The sequence below is a fragment of the Pelobates fuscus genome, chromosome 8, assembly GCF_036172605.1.
Source record: "Pelobates fuscus isolate aPelFus1 chromosome 8, aPelFus1.pri, whole genome shotgun sequence".
Taxonomy (NCBI): domain Eukaryota; kingdom Metazoa; phylum Chordata; class Amphibia; order Anura; family Pelobatidae; genus Pelobates; species Pelobates fuscus.
The window spans coordinates 77,266,573-77,287,036 of NC_086324.1; the positions used below are offsets into that span (position 1 = coordinate 77,266,573).

General features: G+C 41.1%; 1 protein-coding gene across 1 annotated transcript in view; it reads right to left on the reverse strand.

The window, feature by feature from the left end:
- Positions 1 to 20,464, reverse strand: part of LOC134571622 (carboxypeptidase O-like) — a 178,305-nt gene that overhangs the window by 91,289 nt on the left and 66,552 nt on the right. The window lies entirely within an intron of this gene.

The window sequence follows — 20,464 nt, forward strand, 5'->3', positions numbered from 1 at the left end:
TTGTACATATAAGAATAATCCATCTGCCCATCGTATCAGTTTTCGTGTATTTTATAGAGACATTTATAGTCGATGAAAAAAAAATAGCTACTCCTCTCTTTTTTTTTTGTCTTTATAAGAGGAGCATACTGAACTAGGGAAGTCTTTAAAACTACATTTTCCCTCATCAGCTCTGTGCCAATGGGTCTCTTGAATACCTACAACTTGCGCATTTTCCCTTCTAGTATGATCAAATAGCAGTTTCCTTTTCTGTGGAGAATTCAGGCCTTGCGCATTGATTGAAACAACATTAAACATATGGTTCTTGTCCTACTTTTTTCCCCTTTTCTTTTCCCTTTCATTTCCCTTTCCCTCTCTACTCCTTTATCTTTAACTTTCTCCTTCCCCTTTCTGTTATCTTTGTTTCTTTCATACTGCCCTCTTAAGCCTAAGACCCCAACAGGGTGGATATCTTTTTTTTTTTCCTTGATTACTAGCTTGTATAATTGAATTTTATCTTTCATCTCGGACTTCGTCAACTTATAACATACAAAAAAACCATTGCTTTTAGTATGATTTCTATCCTATTTCCATCGCCACTTTATATTTAATAAAGTCTTAACAAAAAAAAACAATACCATAAATCATTATAAATTTCAAATAATCCCTATTGTTTAAGCAACCCATTCCATAAATAAGATACTATGTCAATCTATATTTTTCTATCCTCGATTACAACTGTTTGTTCACACTCAATTTTCTATATAGCATTTGTAGCCTTAAATTCTCCTATCTATATTTTATCATCTAACACCCATTGTAGAAATTAAACCTTAAGATTATCATACTATAACTATAGTTGAAGTTGTTGATGCCAAAAAGTCTGAATATTAAACTTAGCTATTTAATACCTCATCTTAAAACCAGTGTTTATATACGGACTGTCGATTTGAGGTCATTTATATCCTCAGAGATCCCTCTCAACCTCTTCCTAAACTGAATTCAGTGAGAAAACTGTGATCCTAGTGATTGTGTATTACTAATTCCTTCAATAATAATATTACCTAATATACAAAAACTATCATATTGTCATTCCTTCAATCGTTAGCTTACATCCTCTTATTACTGTGAACTCAGAAAACAGCAATCTCCCCTTTAATTACCAATATTATCTAAGTGAACCACCTTTGTAAACGTCAAATATCCTAAATTAAATAATTTCCAATCCGAATTTCAGATTGTTTGAGTAGAATTAATTTCCTTATATCTGTGTTACAATTGATCCCTCTATATACATTTTTGTCCCTAGTTCCCAATGCCTATTTGAAGTGTCAAGTGATCAGAGTTGGGAGGAATCCCTGGCATGTGATCTCAGTCTTATGTCCTTCATCATAAACATTTGTATTTCTGTGAGTAGTGTCCTTTTTCATTGATACTCTCTCTCTTCATTTCCTTTATCTGCCGCTTGGGCCGGGTGTAGAAAGGGAGAGAATGAGAGAATGAAAAAATAAATAAATAAATAAAATGTTTTCTTCTTTATATTATACAGCTTCTCTCCTCCATCCTTTGTCTCCATCTACTGAATTATTAAATTCAAAATTCTGCTCTCTAAACCATTTCGAGATTGCTGTAACATCCGAAAAAGAGTATGACCTTGCATCATGAGAAAATGATTTTACAAGGATAACGCCATGAATATCGAATATTCTTCTGTCGTAAAATCTTTGTGTAGATTGCAAACGGTTTTCTTTTAGCCCTGGTATCGTAAGAAATGTCCGAAAAAATCATAATGTTGCTGTGTGGATCCTTCAGCCTAATAAGTCTGGAAGCTTTTAAGACTTGTTCTTTCATTTTATATGACGAACAGCAGATCATCACATCTCTAGGTTCACTTTGGGCCACAAAATCTGGTTTCATAACTCTGACATCTTTCTAAAAAATGTGATGAATTTGTTATTTGTATGCCCAATTGTGAAAAAATCTCCATTATTTAATCTTGCAATTTATCACTTGTAACGGACCGTTTCACTTACAAGAGGATAAAACCCAGTTTAGGCGATAATCCCCTTTCCAGATGCACAGGCAGCTACTGCAAACACCATTCTCCCGACTGGAACCACACGAACACTGGAACAGCTGAACAAGAAAAGCAGACATCGGCTTACACTCTTGGCAGTCAGCATACAATCCCATTCCCCCAAAGACCGAGACGACACATCGCTTTGAGGGTTAAGCAAGAACTCAAGACTGGGACACCCAGTCTGGCTTTTATTACAAACAAGTACATACAGGACACTCCCAGGGGGAGGATGAAATTAACCAATCACATGGATGTACCTCCCACACATTTCCTCCCCTTAGATTAACACTTAACACAATTATACCGTACACCTTTTCCCCCAATTCCTGGATGTACCCCAAATACATAGGCTACACCTCCAAAACAGGTATCCCCTGATAGCCCTTATTCAGGGGGACAACATATGCAAGAATCAGCCCATTCGGATAAACGGTTCGGGAGTTATGGGACTTTAAAGTATTGACCGACCGCATGGGTAAAGTATCCGAAAACAGTTCCATGCATTTTGGCCCTGCGGTCGGTCACAAACAAGTGAATGAAACAGACGAATTGCCTGTGTTATAGAGCCTGGAGAGGGTTTGAATGAATTCCCTTGTTTGTGGGGTTCTTTCTACCGAACGGCGGGTCATTCGGTAGTTTCCATACGAATTTCTGGAAGTATGGAGGTCTCAGCGGTGTTTGCCTAGTCAAGTGTCCGATTTTAGTTCCAGACACTCGACGGCAAAACACCGCTGTTCGGTAGTTTAAGATGGCCGCCGCCACGTGTTTGTTTCCCGAATGGCGGCCACCCAGAGGACAAAGAATACATTACACTGATTGCCAATTACCCGTTTGCAACATTGTTGCAAACTGTAATTGGAGGCACACTTATTCCTGGGTGGTCTGGTTGTTCGGTAGTTTCACTCAATATAATGAATGGAGTGATTCTACCGAACAATCAGGTGAATGCTGCATACATATCACCCAGGTTAAACTTAACACATGAATACATATACAATATTACAGGCAGTACACTAGAATATGCTTCACAGTCTTAAAGGGACAGTAGTCCCAAAAGTCCCAATCTGTTCATAGATGATTTTAAAGGGCCAGTAGCAGCAATATAAATTATTACATGCCCAAATATAGTTTTTAAAGTGCAGCATGTCCAGGGGCCATAGTCAGCGGGCAGGAGGCTAGCAACCAGGCCTCTCCAGTTCACAGTGGCGAAGCTGGTTTCGCCACATTTCTCCCCTTTGCCAATTAGACTAACAGGGTACCTGACTTTCTGCCGGTCAGTGCCCTGGTTAGTCCAGCAACCCACCCACGAAACAGAAATAACAGAGCAGCCCGCCCCCACTAACCGGTTACTACATCTGGGTGAGGAAGAATTTTGTCCAAGTTCTGGGGTTTCACCACTGCTGGGTGGGAGACGGGTAGGCTGCCTTGGTGGGTTGCTGAGGGGGCAGAGACCAGCGGTACTCTGTCCTGTTGCCAGCACTACCACGGGAGTAGTCTGGTGGGCGCCTGGTTGCTGGAGACTGGCTGTCTCCCCTTTAGGTGCACAGCTCGACTGCCGGAGGGGGAGACTGACTGTCTCCCCTTTGGATCCATCACACTGAGGCTGGGGAACAGGACCGACCGTCCCTATCCCTTGTGCTGTAAGTGCAGAGACTACGGTCCCATCTGCACAGTTGTGGGGCTTAACATCTCCCCTCGGTGGGTTAGGTTGCCGTGGGAGAGAGGGTGTAACAAGCTCCTCTCTCTGGATGGCAAACTGCCGCTGGGGAGGGAGGACACTGCTCTCCTCTCCCTTTACTTCACACTGCCTTCCTGGCACATCACTTTGCTGCTGGGGGGCAGGAACAACAACCTCTGCCCCCTGTAACTCAGCCTGCCGCTGGGGAGGAAGGACGACACCTTCATCTCCCTGGGGTACACACTGCCGCTGGGGAGGGAGGACGCTGCTCTCCTCTCCCTTCACTTCACACTGCCTTCCTGGCACATCACTTTGCTGCTGGGGGGCAGGAACAACAACCTCTGCCCCCTGTAACTCAGCCTGCCGCTGGGGAGGAAGGACGACACCTTCATCTCCCTGGGACTTACTCTGTCGCTGGGGATCTGGGCCTGCTGCCCACCATCCCGTTGGGCCCGGTGGAGAGACCTCGGTCCCATCTCCACCTGCCTGTTGTGGTTCCTCACAGGACCAATCTTGTTGGATCCTCTGCGTCCTTAGCAGCATGAGGTACGCCTGTACATCGTCGTAGACCCGGGATGCCATCTGCACCGCTCGGGCTGGTGAGAATAGAGCCATCCTGCTCCTGTATTCCCTGATAAACTCGGATTCCTCCTTCTCCCTTGGCGGTGCTGCAGCAGCTGCGACTCTGTCTCCTTCCATTTTCTTATTTCCTTTGTAGCTAGGGTCGCTGTACGGATACTAGCGTTGCCCTCAATTTGTAATCCAGAAATGGTGTTGTCTGTAGCTGTCCCTCTGGTTGTAGGAACGATCCCACCGCTGCCACCAATTGTAACGGACCGTTTCACTTACAAGAGGATAAAACCCAGTTTAGGCGATAATCCCCTTTCCAGATGCACAGGCAGCTACTGCAAACACCATTCTCCCGACTGGAACCACACGAACACTGGAACAGCTGAACAAGAAAAGCAGACATCGGCTTACACTCTTGGCAGTCAGCATACAATCCCATTCCCCCAAAGACCGAGACGACACATCGCTTTGAGGGTTAAGCAAGAACTCAAGACTGGGACACCCAGTCTGGCTTTTATTACAAACAAGTACATACAGGACACTCCCAGGGGGAGGATGAAATTAACCAATCACATGGATGTACCTCCCACACATTTCCTCCCCTTAGATTAACACTTAACACAATTATACCGTACACCTTTTCCCCCAATTCCTGGATGTACCCCAAATACATAGGCTACACCTCCAAAACAGGTATCCCCTGATAGCCCTTATTCAGGGGGACAACATATGCAAGAATCAGCCCATTCGGATAAACGGTTCGGGAGTTATGGGACTTTAAAGTATTGACCGACCGCATGGGTAAAGTATCCGAAAACAGTTCCATGCATTTTGGCCCTGCGGTCGGTCACAAACAAGTGAATGAAACAGACGAATTGCCTGTGTTATAGAGCCTGGAGAGGGTTTGAATGAATTCCCTTGTTTGTGGGGTTCTTTCTACCGAACGGCGGGTCATTCGGTAGTTTCCATACGAATTTCTGGAAGTATGGAGGTCTCAGCGGTGTTTGCCTAGTCAAGTGTCCGATTTTAGTTCCAGACACTCGACGGCAAAACACCGCTGTTCGGTAGTTTAAGATGGCCGCCGCCACGTGTTTGTTTCCCGAATGGCGGCCACCCAGAGGACAAAGAATACATTACACTGATTGCCAATTACCCGTTTGCAACATTGTTGCAAACTGTAATTGGAGGCACACTTATTCCTGGGTGGTCTGGTTGTTCGGTAGTTTCACTCAATATAATGAATGGAGTGATTCTACCGAACAATCAGGTGAATGCTGCATACATATCACCCAGGTTAAACTTAACACATGAATACATATACAATATTACAGGCAGTACACTAGAATATGCTTCACAGTCTTAAAGGGACAGTAGTCCCAAAAGTCCCAATCTGTTCATAGATGATTTTAAAGGGCCAGTAGCAGCAATATAAATTATTACATGCCCAAATATAGTTTTTAAAGTGCAGCATGTCCAGGGGCCATAGTCAGCGGGCAGGAGGCTAGCAACCAGGCCTCTCCAGTTCACAGTGGCGAAGCTGGTTTCGCCACATCACTATTAATAGATTCTGGGATTCCCCTGAGTCTAAGATTGTTGCGTCGAGAGCGATCTTCCAGATCTTCAATTTTAAGTTCCAGTTCTTCTATTTTTTGATTTGCCTTCCTCATGGCGTCTTCTGATGAAACTTGCTGGTATTCCAGCGATTCTAATTTTTCCTCATTCTGCTTAAGTTTTTTTTCCATCTGTGATAGCTCCAATTTAAATTCCATAAGGCCTTCATGGATCTCATTTTTAATTTTCTCTAGTTGTCGTTCAAAACAGGTCTCAAGGTACATGTGTAATTCGTCAGAGCTATATTCTTTTGGGCTTAAATTTGTGGGTATACTCTTTGGAGATAGACTCTTTAAATGATTGAGATAAGGAGTCTGAAGCGTTTTGATGGTCTGTTTCCTGTTTCTGTGTATGCAGGGGAACAGAAGAGGAAAGCCTTCTGTCTGTCTTGCTTTCTTGTTTCTTTTCTCTATCCCTCTTCGTAAGCTGTTTATTATCTTGCCCTTTCCTTGTAGCCATCTTGAGAAAAAAAAAAAAAGTTTTTTCTTGCTCCTTTGACACGACATGTCTGACATGTCATGATTCCCTTTTATTCCAGAAGTTTGGTCCTTAAGGGGTTAATCCAGGTTCGCTCGGACCTTTATATCATTAGACAGCTTATTTAAAGCCTTTAGTCCAGTTCACTTGGTCCTTTAAACCTTGCAGTTATTATAACTTTCACTTTGATAAGCTTTTTTTTGCTAAAGCCATTATTTCGTATGTGTTGTACTTAAAGAGACAAAAAAAATAAAAAAATAAAATTTTATTTTTCAAATACCCTTCTTTTTTAAACCTTCATATTATTTTAGCCAGTTGCGCCTCCAGCCCGAGGTTGCTGAAATCTGCTTGCGACCCAGTGCTTAATTGTATCAAATCGACAATTTGGGCACTTAGGCAGATTTCGCTTTTTCTTATTTGATTTTATTAATTTTATTAATGCCTCTTTAGTTTTTCTTCTTTTTCTCATCTGTTTTTCGCAAGCCTTATTCGTTCTTCCTGTCTTACTAATTTTTATGCCATAGAATCAACTGCCACCAGAGTAGTGCCCTGCTCTTATATATATTATGGGTATTGGTGCCTTAATACTGCGTTATGGGATATTCTCAAGTATTCCCTTTGGAATCATTGCTTCCTCGGTACTCCCGTACCCTCTGCTCCTTTCCCCGCCAAACAGCACTTACATTTCTTCGCAGGGCATATTCAGAGGGACCCAGCACTTCGACGCTCGCTACTCCTGTCCGCACTCAATATCTATCGGTGCATCCCTTGTTCGCATTCAGGCTAGGCTCCTCCAGCATACCTGTATCCCAGTGTGGCTATAAAGGTGTAGAGTGGACACTCGCATGGGCAGCTCTACAGCTGTTTCCGGCTTCACGGCTTCAGCTCTCTCTTGCTCTCAGTTAACCGGTCGTCCTTCGGCTCGTCTCGTTAGGGCGCCAGCATCTCCGCGTGCAAGGACGTGCGCTCCCGTGTAGAGTTCACATCATCGCTCCTCCCCCCAACCTCTCGTCTTGATGTAGTAGTATAGGGTTAATTAATTGGCAGAGGGCATCAGCCAATGAGCTAAGCCCTGTACTGTCAAGTATAGCTCAGGTGAAGAGTTTCCAGCTCTCTATCTGAAGAAGAGGAAGCAAGGAACAAGTGTCTACAGACCCAAGTTAATAAGTTAAACCATTCTAAAACAGTTTGACTACTTAAAATGCAGAGGGGCACTGGGGAACTCCTGGCACCATAAACACTACATTGTGCTGTAGTGACAGATGGACCTAAAATTTTTAAGACTGAATCTTTAAAAAATACACACTTTTCAAACATACAGTTTCTCACTCCCTCATCCTAGTAAATGCTATTTCAGCATTTACTGACGTGAACAACGCATCAGAGATAAGTAGAAATACACTTGCCTCCGCCTCCTCTGTGCTTCTGTACAATTCGTGTGCTATATGTACGTGATTGAGTGAAATAACGCATTTAAATATGCAACTTGTGTAAAATAAAATACATTGTGAAGAATGTTTAAATAATTTCAGCACAATCTATAAAAAAAAACTTTATCTTAACCTTGTGCAAAACTTTACGACGTCACAGTTTCTCTTTAAAAACTGCATTTAACCATTTCCAGCCGTGAGGTCAATTTGTTTGTGGCACACTTTGAGTCGGCCTGCCGCAACAGCACACTGGTTGATAATCACTGGACTAGCTAGAGGATCACCAACAGGTGCAAGATAAAAAAGAAACATTGTATGCCAATAAAATACTGGCAGAACTTCAACACGAAACAATCACATACAGAAACGAATGTTTTACATGTATAATTTGAATAAAACTATGATAAAACTCGTGTAAAGCATTGTTTTCATATGGATTATAGGCTTTCAATATGGCATGAGACATGTATAGGGGCTCATCCTCAGATGCTGGTGGTAATGAATCCTTTATGAATACATTCATGGCTTGCTCATTTAATAACTGTAACGACCTTGAGAATTTCACTATAGTTCCTTTTCATCTTTCTCTCTCATCTCAAATTCTCAGACACAGTAATCTCTGCTCAGATCAATATAAAAAAACAAGAAGCGTTCTTAACCCTCTAAGGGAACAATTAATATGCTTAATACTGTACTAAAGTTTAGCTCTAAATCTGAGGCATATCCCAGAGGGAATATGATTTAAGTGTTATCTACAAATTGGAGACTTTATAGCATTTGCAGACATGCTCAGTAAAATTTGGGTGGATGCTTTTGAGAGCATTGTAGATTTAACCCCTTACATTTTGAAACATGTGTCTTTTTGGTAGAAGAGGGATAAAGTCATGTGAACCTCATAGGGAGTAAATTTGATTTGAGAGTTAATGCTGAAAATATTAATATCACAGTTACAGCACAGATCAATATATTATTGTTGTAAATAGTTTTTATTAAGTCTTCTAGAACAATGAAACAAGGAGAATAAACAATAGAGAAAGCTGCACAGCACATGATTTTTCATTAAAAAAAATTGTCTTTTGTTCAAGGACAAAAATATAAATACAATTCAATTACATTATGTACATATAGTCAATTTTAAGTTTTAGAACTTTAAAGGGACACTATAGTCACCTGAACAACTACAGCTTAATGTAGTTGTTCAGGTGAGATCTATAGCTCCCTGCAGGCAATCTAATGTAAACACTGTATTTTCAGTGTTTACATTGATTGATAGGAATACCTCCAGTGGCTGTCACTCACACGGCCACCAGAGAGACTTCCTATCATGTATGGCCCTAAAAAGGCCATGTACACGTCAGACGTATTAAAATACGTCTGACGTGTGCAGGAAAGAGAAGGCACTGTGTGCGCGCCTTCTCTCTCCTGCCTGGTCAGCAGAGGAGAGGGGGCGGGCAGTCAGCTCAGCTCGCGGCCATGCACATCGCGCGCATGCGCGGTAGTGCGCTCAGGACTTCATAGGGCGGCATAGCAATGACGCTCCCTGCTCGCGCCCGCCTATTTAGTCACTTTGACGAAATAGGGGGCGCGACTTCACAAGGCTCCCGGCGCTGGAACGAGGTGTGTAAAAAGGGCTGCCTGGAGGGTCCCTTTAAAGAAATAGTTGGTGTATTGATGTAAGGATATAAAAGATTATTATGCATTTGTCCATCAAAGTGATACATAATTATTACAAAACAAACAAAACATTAATTTTGTCTTTTAAAGTAAGTGTATAAAAAATAATATAAACAGTCTGTGTAAAGCCTTTCGCCTCTCCTTGAATCCTATAATTCAAATTTGAAATTCACTTTCAGTTCCAGATAATTCTCATTTTTGTGAATAGCCCTGTAAGTAATTTTAAATGACAGAAACCCCCCAAAATACATTATTTTATATATTATATTTGACAATATACAACATATTCTCACGCTCACAGTTTGTTTTTTTCTGAATATAATGAATGAATTTTAATAATATTTTTATAATAAAGGGATACTATTGTCATAAAACAACTTTAGCTCAATGAAGCAGTTTAGTGTTTAGATCATGCCTCTGAAGTTAAGTTTTAAATTGCTTTAGTTTCTGTTTATGCAGCCCTAGCCACAACTCCCCTGGCTGTGACTAACACAACCTGCATGTAAACAAAATGGTTTTATTTTTACTCAGATATAACTTACTTTAGAAGTTGTTATCTCCTGTTCTGTAAATTGAACTTTATGTGCATACAGGAGGCTCCTGTAGGGTCTTGCAAGTTATTAACAGAGCAGGAGATAAGAAATTCTAAATTAAACAGAATTTTCTATAAAGGAAGTGTAAACATTAGATGACTCTTTACAGGAAGTGTTTAGGAAATCTGTTGACGCTGCTTGCAAGGAGGTATGACTAGGATTGCAAAAACAAAGTGATTTAACTTCTACATGGCAGAGAATTGAGCGATAAGACTGCAGGGGCATGACCTATACACCAAAATTACTTCCATAAGCTAAAGTTGCTTTGGTGACTATAGTGTGCCTTGAAAGTAAAATATGGGAAACCAGTTGAAACCCAATAAACATTATAGTTGGGACGTCTTACAATTCAAAATTAAAACAACTTTACCTTGATTTACAAAGCTCTATACAACATTGCATTCTTTTTATATTTTCGCTGTTAAGATTCTACAGCTTTTGAATCAACCATTTTAAACACTATGTTTAGATAAGCCTCTCCACTTCTCTCACCATATCCTCTATTGTCTACTCTGATGACTTTGCATTGAGTTGTCCCATACATATGGAAATCAATACCATGTTAACTCGAGATCTATCCCTCAACATTTTAAAATGTTCTCTCAAACCTCAGCTCTCTAAAGACTGCTAACCCCACTTCTCATGTATTCATGATACTCTATCTACAATTTAGCTGACACAGCTCTGTCCTCACCTGTGGTATTTATATACAAACTTCTCTGAACCTTGTGTATCTCTTGTCCAACTCAGTTTTAGATTACACAGACTTTATAAACTCGCTGTATTGATTGTATGCTGTCTTGCAATGCCCTTTACATAATATGCTCTAGCACGTCAGAGTGTTTTGTATTTTATACAGAAAGTACAATAATTAAGTATATGGAGAAGATCACCTATGTATTCCTCTTAATAATAATAATAAGATTAGATCTTAACTCTGTGTACAAGCTCGGGTAAAAATACTATATAAATATCACTGCACTAAATATTATTGAAAAGTAAACGGTTATTTAAAAGTACTGTTACTCCGGCAGTCTGTCTCTAACATAGTTATTCACTAAAGTGTGAATTGCAGGGAATTCAACATTAATGTAAAATATAAGGCCATTATAGCCAAGCTGGATACATTCTCGAAGTAACCTATGCTTCCAGCTCAGCTACATTAGCCTTAAATTTGAGATTCACTTTGAATTCCGAAAAATGTTCACTTTAGTGACTAACCCTGTGAGACCGGTCAATCAAGTGACCAGCAGTCAGCAATAAGGTCGACTTGCTATGCCTAGCATTACATTTAGATTGTGATGACATTAATAGTCACCAGCCTTAAAAGCCAAGTGTGTATGTGCTTTTGCTCAGTAGAAGCAAGGTAAGTCATTGCACTGATACTATGGCTTCTAAAGACCACCAGAGATGGTGGTTGATGTCATCGCATTTTAAATCTACTACTAGACAAAACAGAGTGATATTTAGTCAGGTAATTGTTGCTTATGCCACCCTTGTATCTTTAAGAAATCTGCTGTGCAGTGCCTGGGCCAACTACATTCATATACAGTATACATATATATGCAGTCACGGGTCCCTGCTGAATAGGTCATATGAAGGGGGAGCACAGAGGTCTTCTCTTCCCCACGCAACAACATCAGACAGTCTTGAGTTTTTTTTCATGAGAGGAGAGAACCTGCTGCTGCTGGAGTGGAAGATGAAATTTCTCCAGCTCCAGTATTCCACTTGACCACCAGGGAATCCAGGATAACCCCCCCCCCCCATGCATCTTACCTGTGAATGAACATAGTTATACTTTTTTTAAAAAAACACAGCTCACCCCTCACATTTTACTTATTCAACACCACAAACACACACACTACATGCAGTACACACACACACACACACACACACACACACACACACACCGCATACCCTACACACACTGCAACTACTACACAAACACTATATTCAAAACACACACTGCATACAATACACAAACTACAACCACTACACAGGCACTGCATTCACTACACACTGCATACAATAGGTACACTGCAACCATGACAAAATAACAGTATTCACTACACACACACTAAATCCACTACACCAGGGCACAACAAATCCCAGGTAACTATGGCACCTGGGTATTTGTAAGCCCCCTCCAATCACAAAGAAAGCTGTTTTTACTCACTGTGTTTCCCATGCTGTGCCTGTCTCCCACCTCCATGGCTGAGATAATCAATCTTGATGATCTCAGCTAATCCAATGCTCTCCCGTAGGAATGCATTGGGCCAATCAGCATCTTCTCATAGAGATGCATTCAAATCAATCCATTTCTATGGGGAGCATTCAACGTTTTCATGCAGAGCATGGAGATGCTGAATGTAGATGCTGTTTTGATGCCTGGAATGTCCCTTCAAGAACTGTATTTTTGTAGTTGCAAATAACGCTTTGTTAGCTTAAAAACAAAAAACAAAAAACACTGTCTCCCATCTTTTTTATCTGGTTCTAGATTCTAAGCATATTTGCCAAGTCCTGCACTACACAAACACATGCTCTGCTGATCAGTAAAAAGCTTCTGTACCAGGGTTCAACATCTCCAGACATACCAAATATTAAACTTTTTTTTTTTGCAAGTGCAATAGTTCTTACAATAAAAAAAAAAAAACTGTGCTGACATGACTATAGTCTACAATAAATAAGTAGAGGCCCACTCTAGAAAAACACTACAACAGTGTATCTGTTTCAAGTACTAAAAAACTAAACTTCATTAGTACACATTAAAAACACAAGAACACATCTATAAATATAAATGTATAAATGTTATGGATTTACACCCGCTACAGAGCATTGATAAGGAAAAACACATTTTACAGCAATATAAATGCTTATTCAAAAAGAAGCATAAAGTATCCAAAAAGCATTGGAAAAGTAAAATAGTCTCTTAGCCGGTCAAAAGGCTGTTATCAGGATGGTATGTTCATATATTTCAAGAAAATAATCTGAGGTTTAGGAGGCATAAATAGACATGATATAATATAATGTAATATAAGACAATATCATTTAATATATTATTTGTGCAGTGCCTTCTAGAAGGTAAATCAGCTTTTGAGTTTGCTATTTTGTTTCTTGGTCTGGTTTCCAAGGTCGGAGGCTTATACTCTGTGGTGTGCATGACTTGCTGGGGCCTCTATAACAACCTAGTTCAGTAGTTATAAATTTCATGTGAGTAGTGCATTATGCTACTAATGAATTGTGAGCTCAAATCAAGTTGCACGTTCACTAAAGGAACAATGATCAATTTTATTATACTATTATTAAACATAAAAGATTACACATAATGTAGCCCATATATGTATTAGCTTCTAGTGGATGCATATCTTAAAAACACTTTTTAAAGTGCTCCTCCTGGCTCATTCTTGTCCAGTAGAGGTCACTATCGTTAACCCTCTTTGATTTGAAGCGCCACATATAGATCATAGAGTTTCCATGCACATAATATACAGGAATATGCTCCTTGTTTATTGCTAATTATTGATTGGCATCAGGAAACTGATCTTTATATGGACATCCCAAGCACCATAACCACAAAACACTGCTTAGTGTTGCAGTTATGGTGCTAGAACGCAAAATGTGGAATCGCTCGTTTTTTAAAAAATAGTTTTTAGTCGTTTTTTGAAATGTGGAGATTTCTCAGCATTCGAAGCCTTACCCCTCTGTGTTGGTTGTCATAATGACAACATTTGCTTCCATATTATCCATACAAAATATTTTTATGGTGTGTCAAATAATAAAAGGCAGTGAGCTCTGGGGTAAAGGACGATTCAGATGTTCCAAATCACTGTTAAACCAATGTGGTGTACAGAAATCTTTATTACTCAGTATCCAGAAGCTATTAAATTTCAAATTTACTGTCCAACTACATTGAGTACAATAATTACCTTAAGGGGACACTGATAGAGAGTGGTTAAAGCTAGTATTTCATGCAATTTATCTACATCAATTAAAGAGACCAAGAAAAAAATCTTTCTGCTTCCCTGTCAAAGAAACAATATATATTGAACTGAGAAAAATGCACATCTACCTATATTTAATAGCAAAGTCATTAAAGGAACACTATATGGTCAGGAACACAAACATGTATTTCTGACCATATAGTGTTAAAAAACACGTTAAGGCCCCCCCCCTCCCCCCCCATTGCTCACCTTAAAACACATATAAAATGGGTATTTTATGCAGCACATCGTGGGTCCAAATGCCGCCCTAGTTAGTCAGCATCTCCTCATAGAGATGCATTGAATCAATGCATCTCTATGGGAAAAGTTCAGCGCTTTCATGCAGTGCGTGGAGACACTGAACCTCAGTGCTGCACATTGTGCAACACTAACCCAGAAAGCAGCTCTAGTGGACATCAAAAGGGAGGAGGGGTGGGGGGCACTGGAGATGTCCATAAGGAGCAATGTAAACACAGCCTTTTAGCTGAAAATGCATTGTTTACTTTAAAATGCCTGCAGGTACTGATTATACTCAGCAGAACAACTACGACTTCAGTTTCCCTTTAATTTGAAGGAAATTCCCCTATAGACAATAGTTCAATCATACACTAGCACAGCCAACAGTTCTTGTTCTTTTTTTTTTTTAAGAATCATGTTTTGTGTATTGCATGAGACTCGAGGATCTGGAACTCATCCTGAACGAATAGCATTTTCTCTGTTCACTTACAAAATCCTTAAGCAAAAGACCAAAAAAGTGCTGTTACATTCTTGAAGGAAGTCTTGAGGATTCCATTCCCAAGTCCATATTTAGTGCTGTTTCTTATCTGCTGAAACAGCTAATAGTCTTCATTTTAAATGTTTTACTAGCTCCAGATATTAATTTAAAGGTTTTGGATGCAGAATGCAGATCGGAATTTCAGTGTTAAATTATTAATAGAATGGTGAAGTGGAAATAAATAAATAAAATAGACTGAATATGTAGCTTATGAACTTATATATTAACAAAAGCTCAAAGTGCAGCTTTCCCACATAAGAAATACACATTATCACATCAGAGAACACAAACAAAAAAAAAAAATCACACATATTGCGAGCATTTACAGGTAATTTTCTTTCCTCTACAAACACATAGGTCTATTTGAGATCATACAAGGGTGAAGGAAGGAGTAAGAGGGGGGATAAGTGGGGTAACATCCCCCCTACCCCTTTAGCTGTTAATAACCTTTGTTTAACTGTTAAAGAAACTAGAGAAAAGTTAAACATATAAAATAGTTATCTCCTGCCCTCCCTCCCGGGCCCGCCCACGCCCTACCTAGTCCGCTGACAATGATGCTGGACTGAATGTGGTGTGTATAGTGGAAGTGAATTAGAATGTGTGTAATGGATGTAGTGTTTGTGTGTATTAGATACTGTTTGTGCAGTGAATGCAGAGTGTGTGTTTGTGTAGCGGATGCAGTGTGTATAGTGAACGCAGAGTGTGTTTGAGTAGTGGATGTAGTGTGTGTACAGTGATGTAGTGGATGTAGTGTTTGTATGTACTAGATGAAATGTGTTTAGTGGATGCAGTGTCTGTAGTGGATGTAGTGTGTGTATTAGACGCAGTGTCTGTGTGTAGTGAATGCAGAGTGTTTCAATTTGTGGTGGATGTAGTGTGTGTACTGTGAATACAGAATGTTTGTGTAGTGAATGCAGAGTGTGTGTTAGTATAGTAAATGCAGAGTGTGTTACTGCGTAATAAATGCAGAGAGTGTGTTAGGGCGTAATAAATGCAGAGTGTGTGTTAGGGCGTAATGAATGTAGTGTGTCAGTGTAATGAATGTAGTGTGTGTGTAAATTTGTAGTGTGTGTGTTAATGTGTAGGGAATGCAGAGAGTGTGTTAATGTGTAGGGAATGCAGAGAGTGTTTTAATGTGTAGTGAATGCAGAGAGTGTTTTAATGTGTAGTGAATGCAGAGAGTGTGTTAATGTGTAGGGAATGCAGAGAGTGTGTTAATGTGTAGGGAATGCAGAGTGTGTGTTAGTGTGTAGGGAATGCAGAGTGTGTGTTAGTGTGTAGGGAATGCAGAGTGTGTGTTAGTGTGTAGGGAATGCAGAGTGTGTGTTAGTGTGTAGGGAATGCAGAGTGTGTGTTAGTGTGTAGGGAATGCAGAGTGTGTGTTAGTGTGTAGGGAATGCAGAGTGTGTGTTAGTGTGTAGGGAATGCAGAGTGTGTGTTAGTGTGTAGGGAATGCAGAGTGTGTGTTAGTGTAGCGAATGCAGAGTGTGTGTTAGTGTAGCGAATGCAGAGTGTGTGTTAGTGTAGCGAATGCAGAGTGTGTGTTAGTGTAGCGAATGCAGAGTGTGTGTTAGTGTAGCGAATGCAGAGTGTGTGTTAGTGTAGCGAATGCAGAGTGTGTGTCAGTATAGTGGATGTGGTGAGTGTGTTAGTGTGTAGTGTATGCAGAGTGCATGTTGTATTAGTGAATGCAGTATGTGTGTTGTGTCAGTGTATGTAGTGTGTGTGTTGTGTCAGTGTATGTAGTGTGTGTGTTGTGTCAGTGTATGTAGTGTGTGTGTTGTGTCAGTGTATGTAGTGTGTGTGTTGTGTCAGTGTATGTAGTGTGTGTGTGTTGTGTCAGTGTATGTAGTGTGTGTGTGTTGTGTCAGTGTATGTAGTGTGTGTGTGTTGTGTCAGTGTATGTAGTGTGTGTGTGTGTGTTGTGTCAGTGTATGTAGTGTGTGTGTGTTGTGTCAGTGTATGTAGTGTGTGTGTGTGTGTTGTGTCAGTGTATGTAGTGTGTGTGTGTGTTGTGTCAGTGTATGTAGTGTGTGTGTGTGTGTTGTGTCAGTGTATGTAGTGTGTGTGTGTGTTGTGTCAGTGTATGTAGTGTGTGTGTGTGTTGTGTCAGTGTATGTAGTGTGTGTTGTGTCAGTGTATGTAGTGTGTGTGTGTGTGTTGTGTCAGTGTATGTAGTGTGTGTGTGTGTGTTGTGTCAGTGTATGTGTGTGTGTGTGTTGTGTCAGTGTATGTAGTGTGTGTGTGTGTTGTGTCAGTGTATGTAGTGTGTGTGTGTTGTGTCAGTGTATGTAGTGTGTGTGTGTGTGTGTGTTGTGTCAGTGTATGTAGTGTGTGTGTGTGTGTGTTGTGTCAGTGTATGTGTGTGTGTGTTGTGTCAGTGTATGTAGTGTGTGTGTGTGTTGTGTCAGTGTATGTAGTGTGTGTGTGTTGTGTCAGTGTATGTAGTGTGTGTGTGTGTTGTGTCAGTGTATGTAGTGTGTGTGTGTTGTGTCAGTGTATGTAGTGTGTGTGTGTGTTGTGTCAGTGTATGTAGTGTGTGTGTTGTGTCAGTGTATGTAGTGTGTGTGTGTGTGTGTGTTGTGTCAGTGTATGTAGTGTGTGTGTGTGTTGTGTCAGTGTATGTAGTGTGTGTGTGTTGTGTCAGTGTATGTAGTGTGTGTGTGTGTGTGTGTTGTGTCAGTGTATGTAGTGTGTGTGTGTTGTGTTTGTTGTGTCAGTGTATGTAGTGTGTGTGTGTTGTGTCAGTGTATGTAGTGTGTGTGTGTGTGTTGTGTCAGTGTGTGTGTGTTGTGTCAGTGTATGTAGTGTGTGTGTGTGTTGTGTCAGTGTATGTAGTGTGTGTGTGTTGTGTCAGTGTATGTAGTGTGTGTGTGTGTGTGTTGTGTCAGTGTATGTAGTGTGTGTGTGTGTGTTGTGTCAGTGTATGTAGTGTGTGTGTGTGTTGTGTCAGTGTATGTAGTGTGTGTGTGTTGTGTCAGTGTATGTAGTGTGTGTGTGTTGTGTCAGTGTATATAGTGTGTGTGTGTGTGTTGTGTCAGTGTATATAGTGTGTGTGTGTGTGTGTTGTGTCAGTGTATGTAGTGTGTGTGTGTTGTGTCAGTGTATGTAGTGTGTGTGTGTGTGTGTGTTGTGTCAGTGTATGTAGTGTGTGTGTGTGTGTGTGTTGTGTCAGTGTATGTAGTGTGTGTGTGTGTTGTGTCAGTGTATGTAGTGTGTGTGTGTTGTGTCAGTGTATGTAGTGTGTGTGTTGTGTCAGTGTATGTAGTGTGTGTGTGTGTGTGTTGTGTCAGTGTATGTAGTGTGTGTGTGTTGTGTCAGTGTATGTAGTGTGTGTGTGTTGTGTCAGTGTATGTAGTGTGTGTGTGTGTGTTGTGTCAGTGTATGTAGTGTGTGTGTGTTGTGTCAGTGTATGTAGTGTGTGTGTGTGTGTGTGTGTTGTGTCAGTGTATGTAGTGTGTGTGTGTGTGTTTGTTGTGTCAGTGTATGTAGTGTGTGTGTGTTGTGTCAGTGTATGTAGTGTGTGTGTGTGTGTGTTGTGTCAGTGTGTGTGTGTTGTGTCAGTGTATGTAGTGTGTGTGTGTGTTGTGTCAGTGTATGTAGTGTGTGTGTGTGTTGTGTCAGTGTATGTAGTGTGTGTGTGTGTGTTGTGTCAGTGTATGTAGTGTGTGTGTGTGTTGTGTCAGTGTATGTAGTGTGTGTGTGTTGTGTCAGTGTATGTAGTGTGTGTGTGTGTTGTGTCAGTGTATATAGTGTGTGTGTGTGTTGTGTCAGTGTATATAGTGTGTGTGTGTGTTGTGTCAGTGTATGTAGTGTGTGTGTGTGTTGTGTCAGTGTATGTAGTGTGTGTGTGTTGTGTCAGTGTATGTAGTGTGTGTGTGTGGTGTCAGTGTATGTAGTGTGTGTGTGTTGTGTCAGTGTATAAATGTGCAATCTGGGGGGAGGGGGAGGAAGGGGCATTTTAACATAATAATAAAAAAAAAAAATAGTGTCTCCCCCCTCCCTGCTTACCTTTGTCCAGGGAGGGGGGAGATGCCATCCCTGGTGGTCCGGTGGGGGGGCCCCCAGCTCCCTGTTACCGCAGAGGGGGCCCAGGCAGCACACAGCCTCTTCTCTCCTCCAATAACTCTCGCGAGACCGGCGGAGCGTTGCCATGGCAACCGGGTCTCGCGAGAGTTATTAGCAGAGAGGAGAAGAGAAGAGGCTGTGTGCTGCCTGTGCCCCCTCTGCGGTAACAGGGAAGCCAGGGGCCCGCGGCTGCACACATAGATAGCAACATGGTTGTCACCCCCTGATGGCGGCCCTGGCCCCCTCCCGCCCCCCATCCCATGTCACTGATGAGGTTAAATCCCCTGCAGCTACTTACCTGAATCCAGCGCCGATGTCCCTTGGTGCTGGATCAGGCTTCGCCTCAATGTTTCCTATGGGGAAAATCTGACGCTTGAGGTCTGTGAGGACGTCCAGCATCAGATAACCAACCAAAGGTCGGTTTGGATTCCAGAAGCCCTCTAGTGGCTGATTGAGAGCTGCAATGTAAACACTGCAGTTCTCTGGAACCGCAGTGTTTTACATTGCAGCACTAAGTGCAAAAGGGTCACAGCACCCAGGCTACTTCAATTAGCTGAAGTGATCTGGGTGCCTGGAGTGTCCCTTTAAAGCCCACTCTAGCAATAACTTCCCCAACGACAGTGTATCATTTTGCAGAGAGACAGCAGCATAGTCTAAAAGACCCTAGACATGGGGTTCCCAACCCAGTCCTTAAGTACCCCCTACCAGTCCAGGATTTCTATTTGGGGAGTGGAGGGTCCTTTTAAAATACTTTAACAAAAGAGGAGCTATGTTTGTAATGAAAGGTTGCCTCCCCCCTCCTCCTTGCCTATCTTTATTGAGTTTTTACATCAATGATTGCAGTCATCACATGGAGCAAAGTTGGTAGCCCCTCTCTACTAGTCGGTGCCAACATCAATGTCAGAATGCTAGGGATGAAAGGAAAGTTTTCCAGCTGATATCAGAGAGATTTACAGAACAAGGTGGAGACATGAAAGTGTAGAACTCTACTCCTTCTCCTATCTCAGGCAGCCAGACAGCACTCAACCTGACTGCCGATGTTGATGCTTATTTACAATGAGGCTAAACAAGATGACATAATTGACATGAATTAAGGGTTTGAAAATATATTGTTTTTTATCACTTGATCTGCCTGTCGTTTAATATATGGCTTGCAATATAGAATAAATTAGATTACATTATCTGCCTATAATTTTAACTGTAGACCTCAGTGCTAAAATCTGGAACCTAATCTGGCACAGGAAATTATTTGTCTTAACTGCAAAAGATTGATGAGAGTCAAAATCCCGGTTGCTGCCAGAATTCCGGCTTGGGAAAGAGACAGAGAGAGACATTATGTCTCCCCTTTCCAACACATGACCTGTATAGAGAGTGACAGAGTTATTGATGGCAGTGATGGTCAAGCACAAATAGTGGTTTACAGCCTGGAAGAAAATCACCATTAACGTGTGTGTGTGTGTGTGTGTGTGTGTGTGTATCTGTGTTGCAATGATTTATGATATCTCCAAAACTTCTTGATGACAATATTTTGCACACATATGTATCCTCT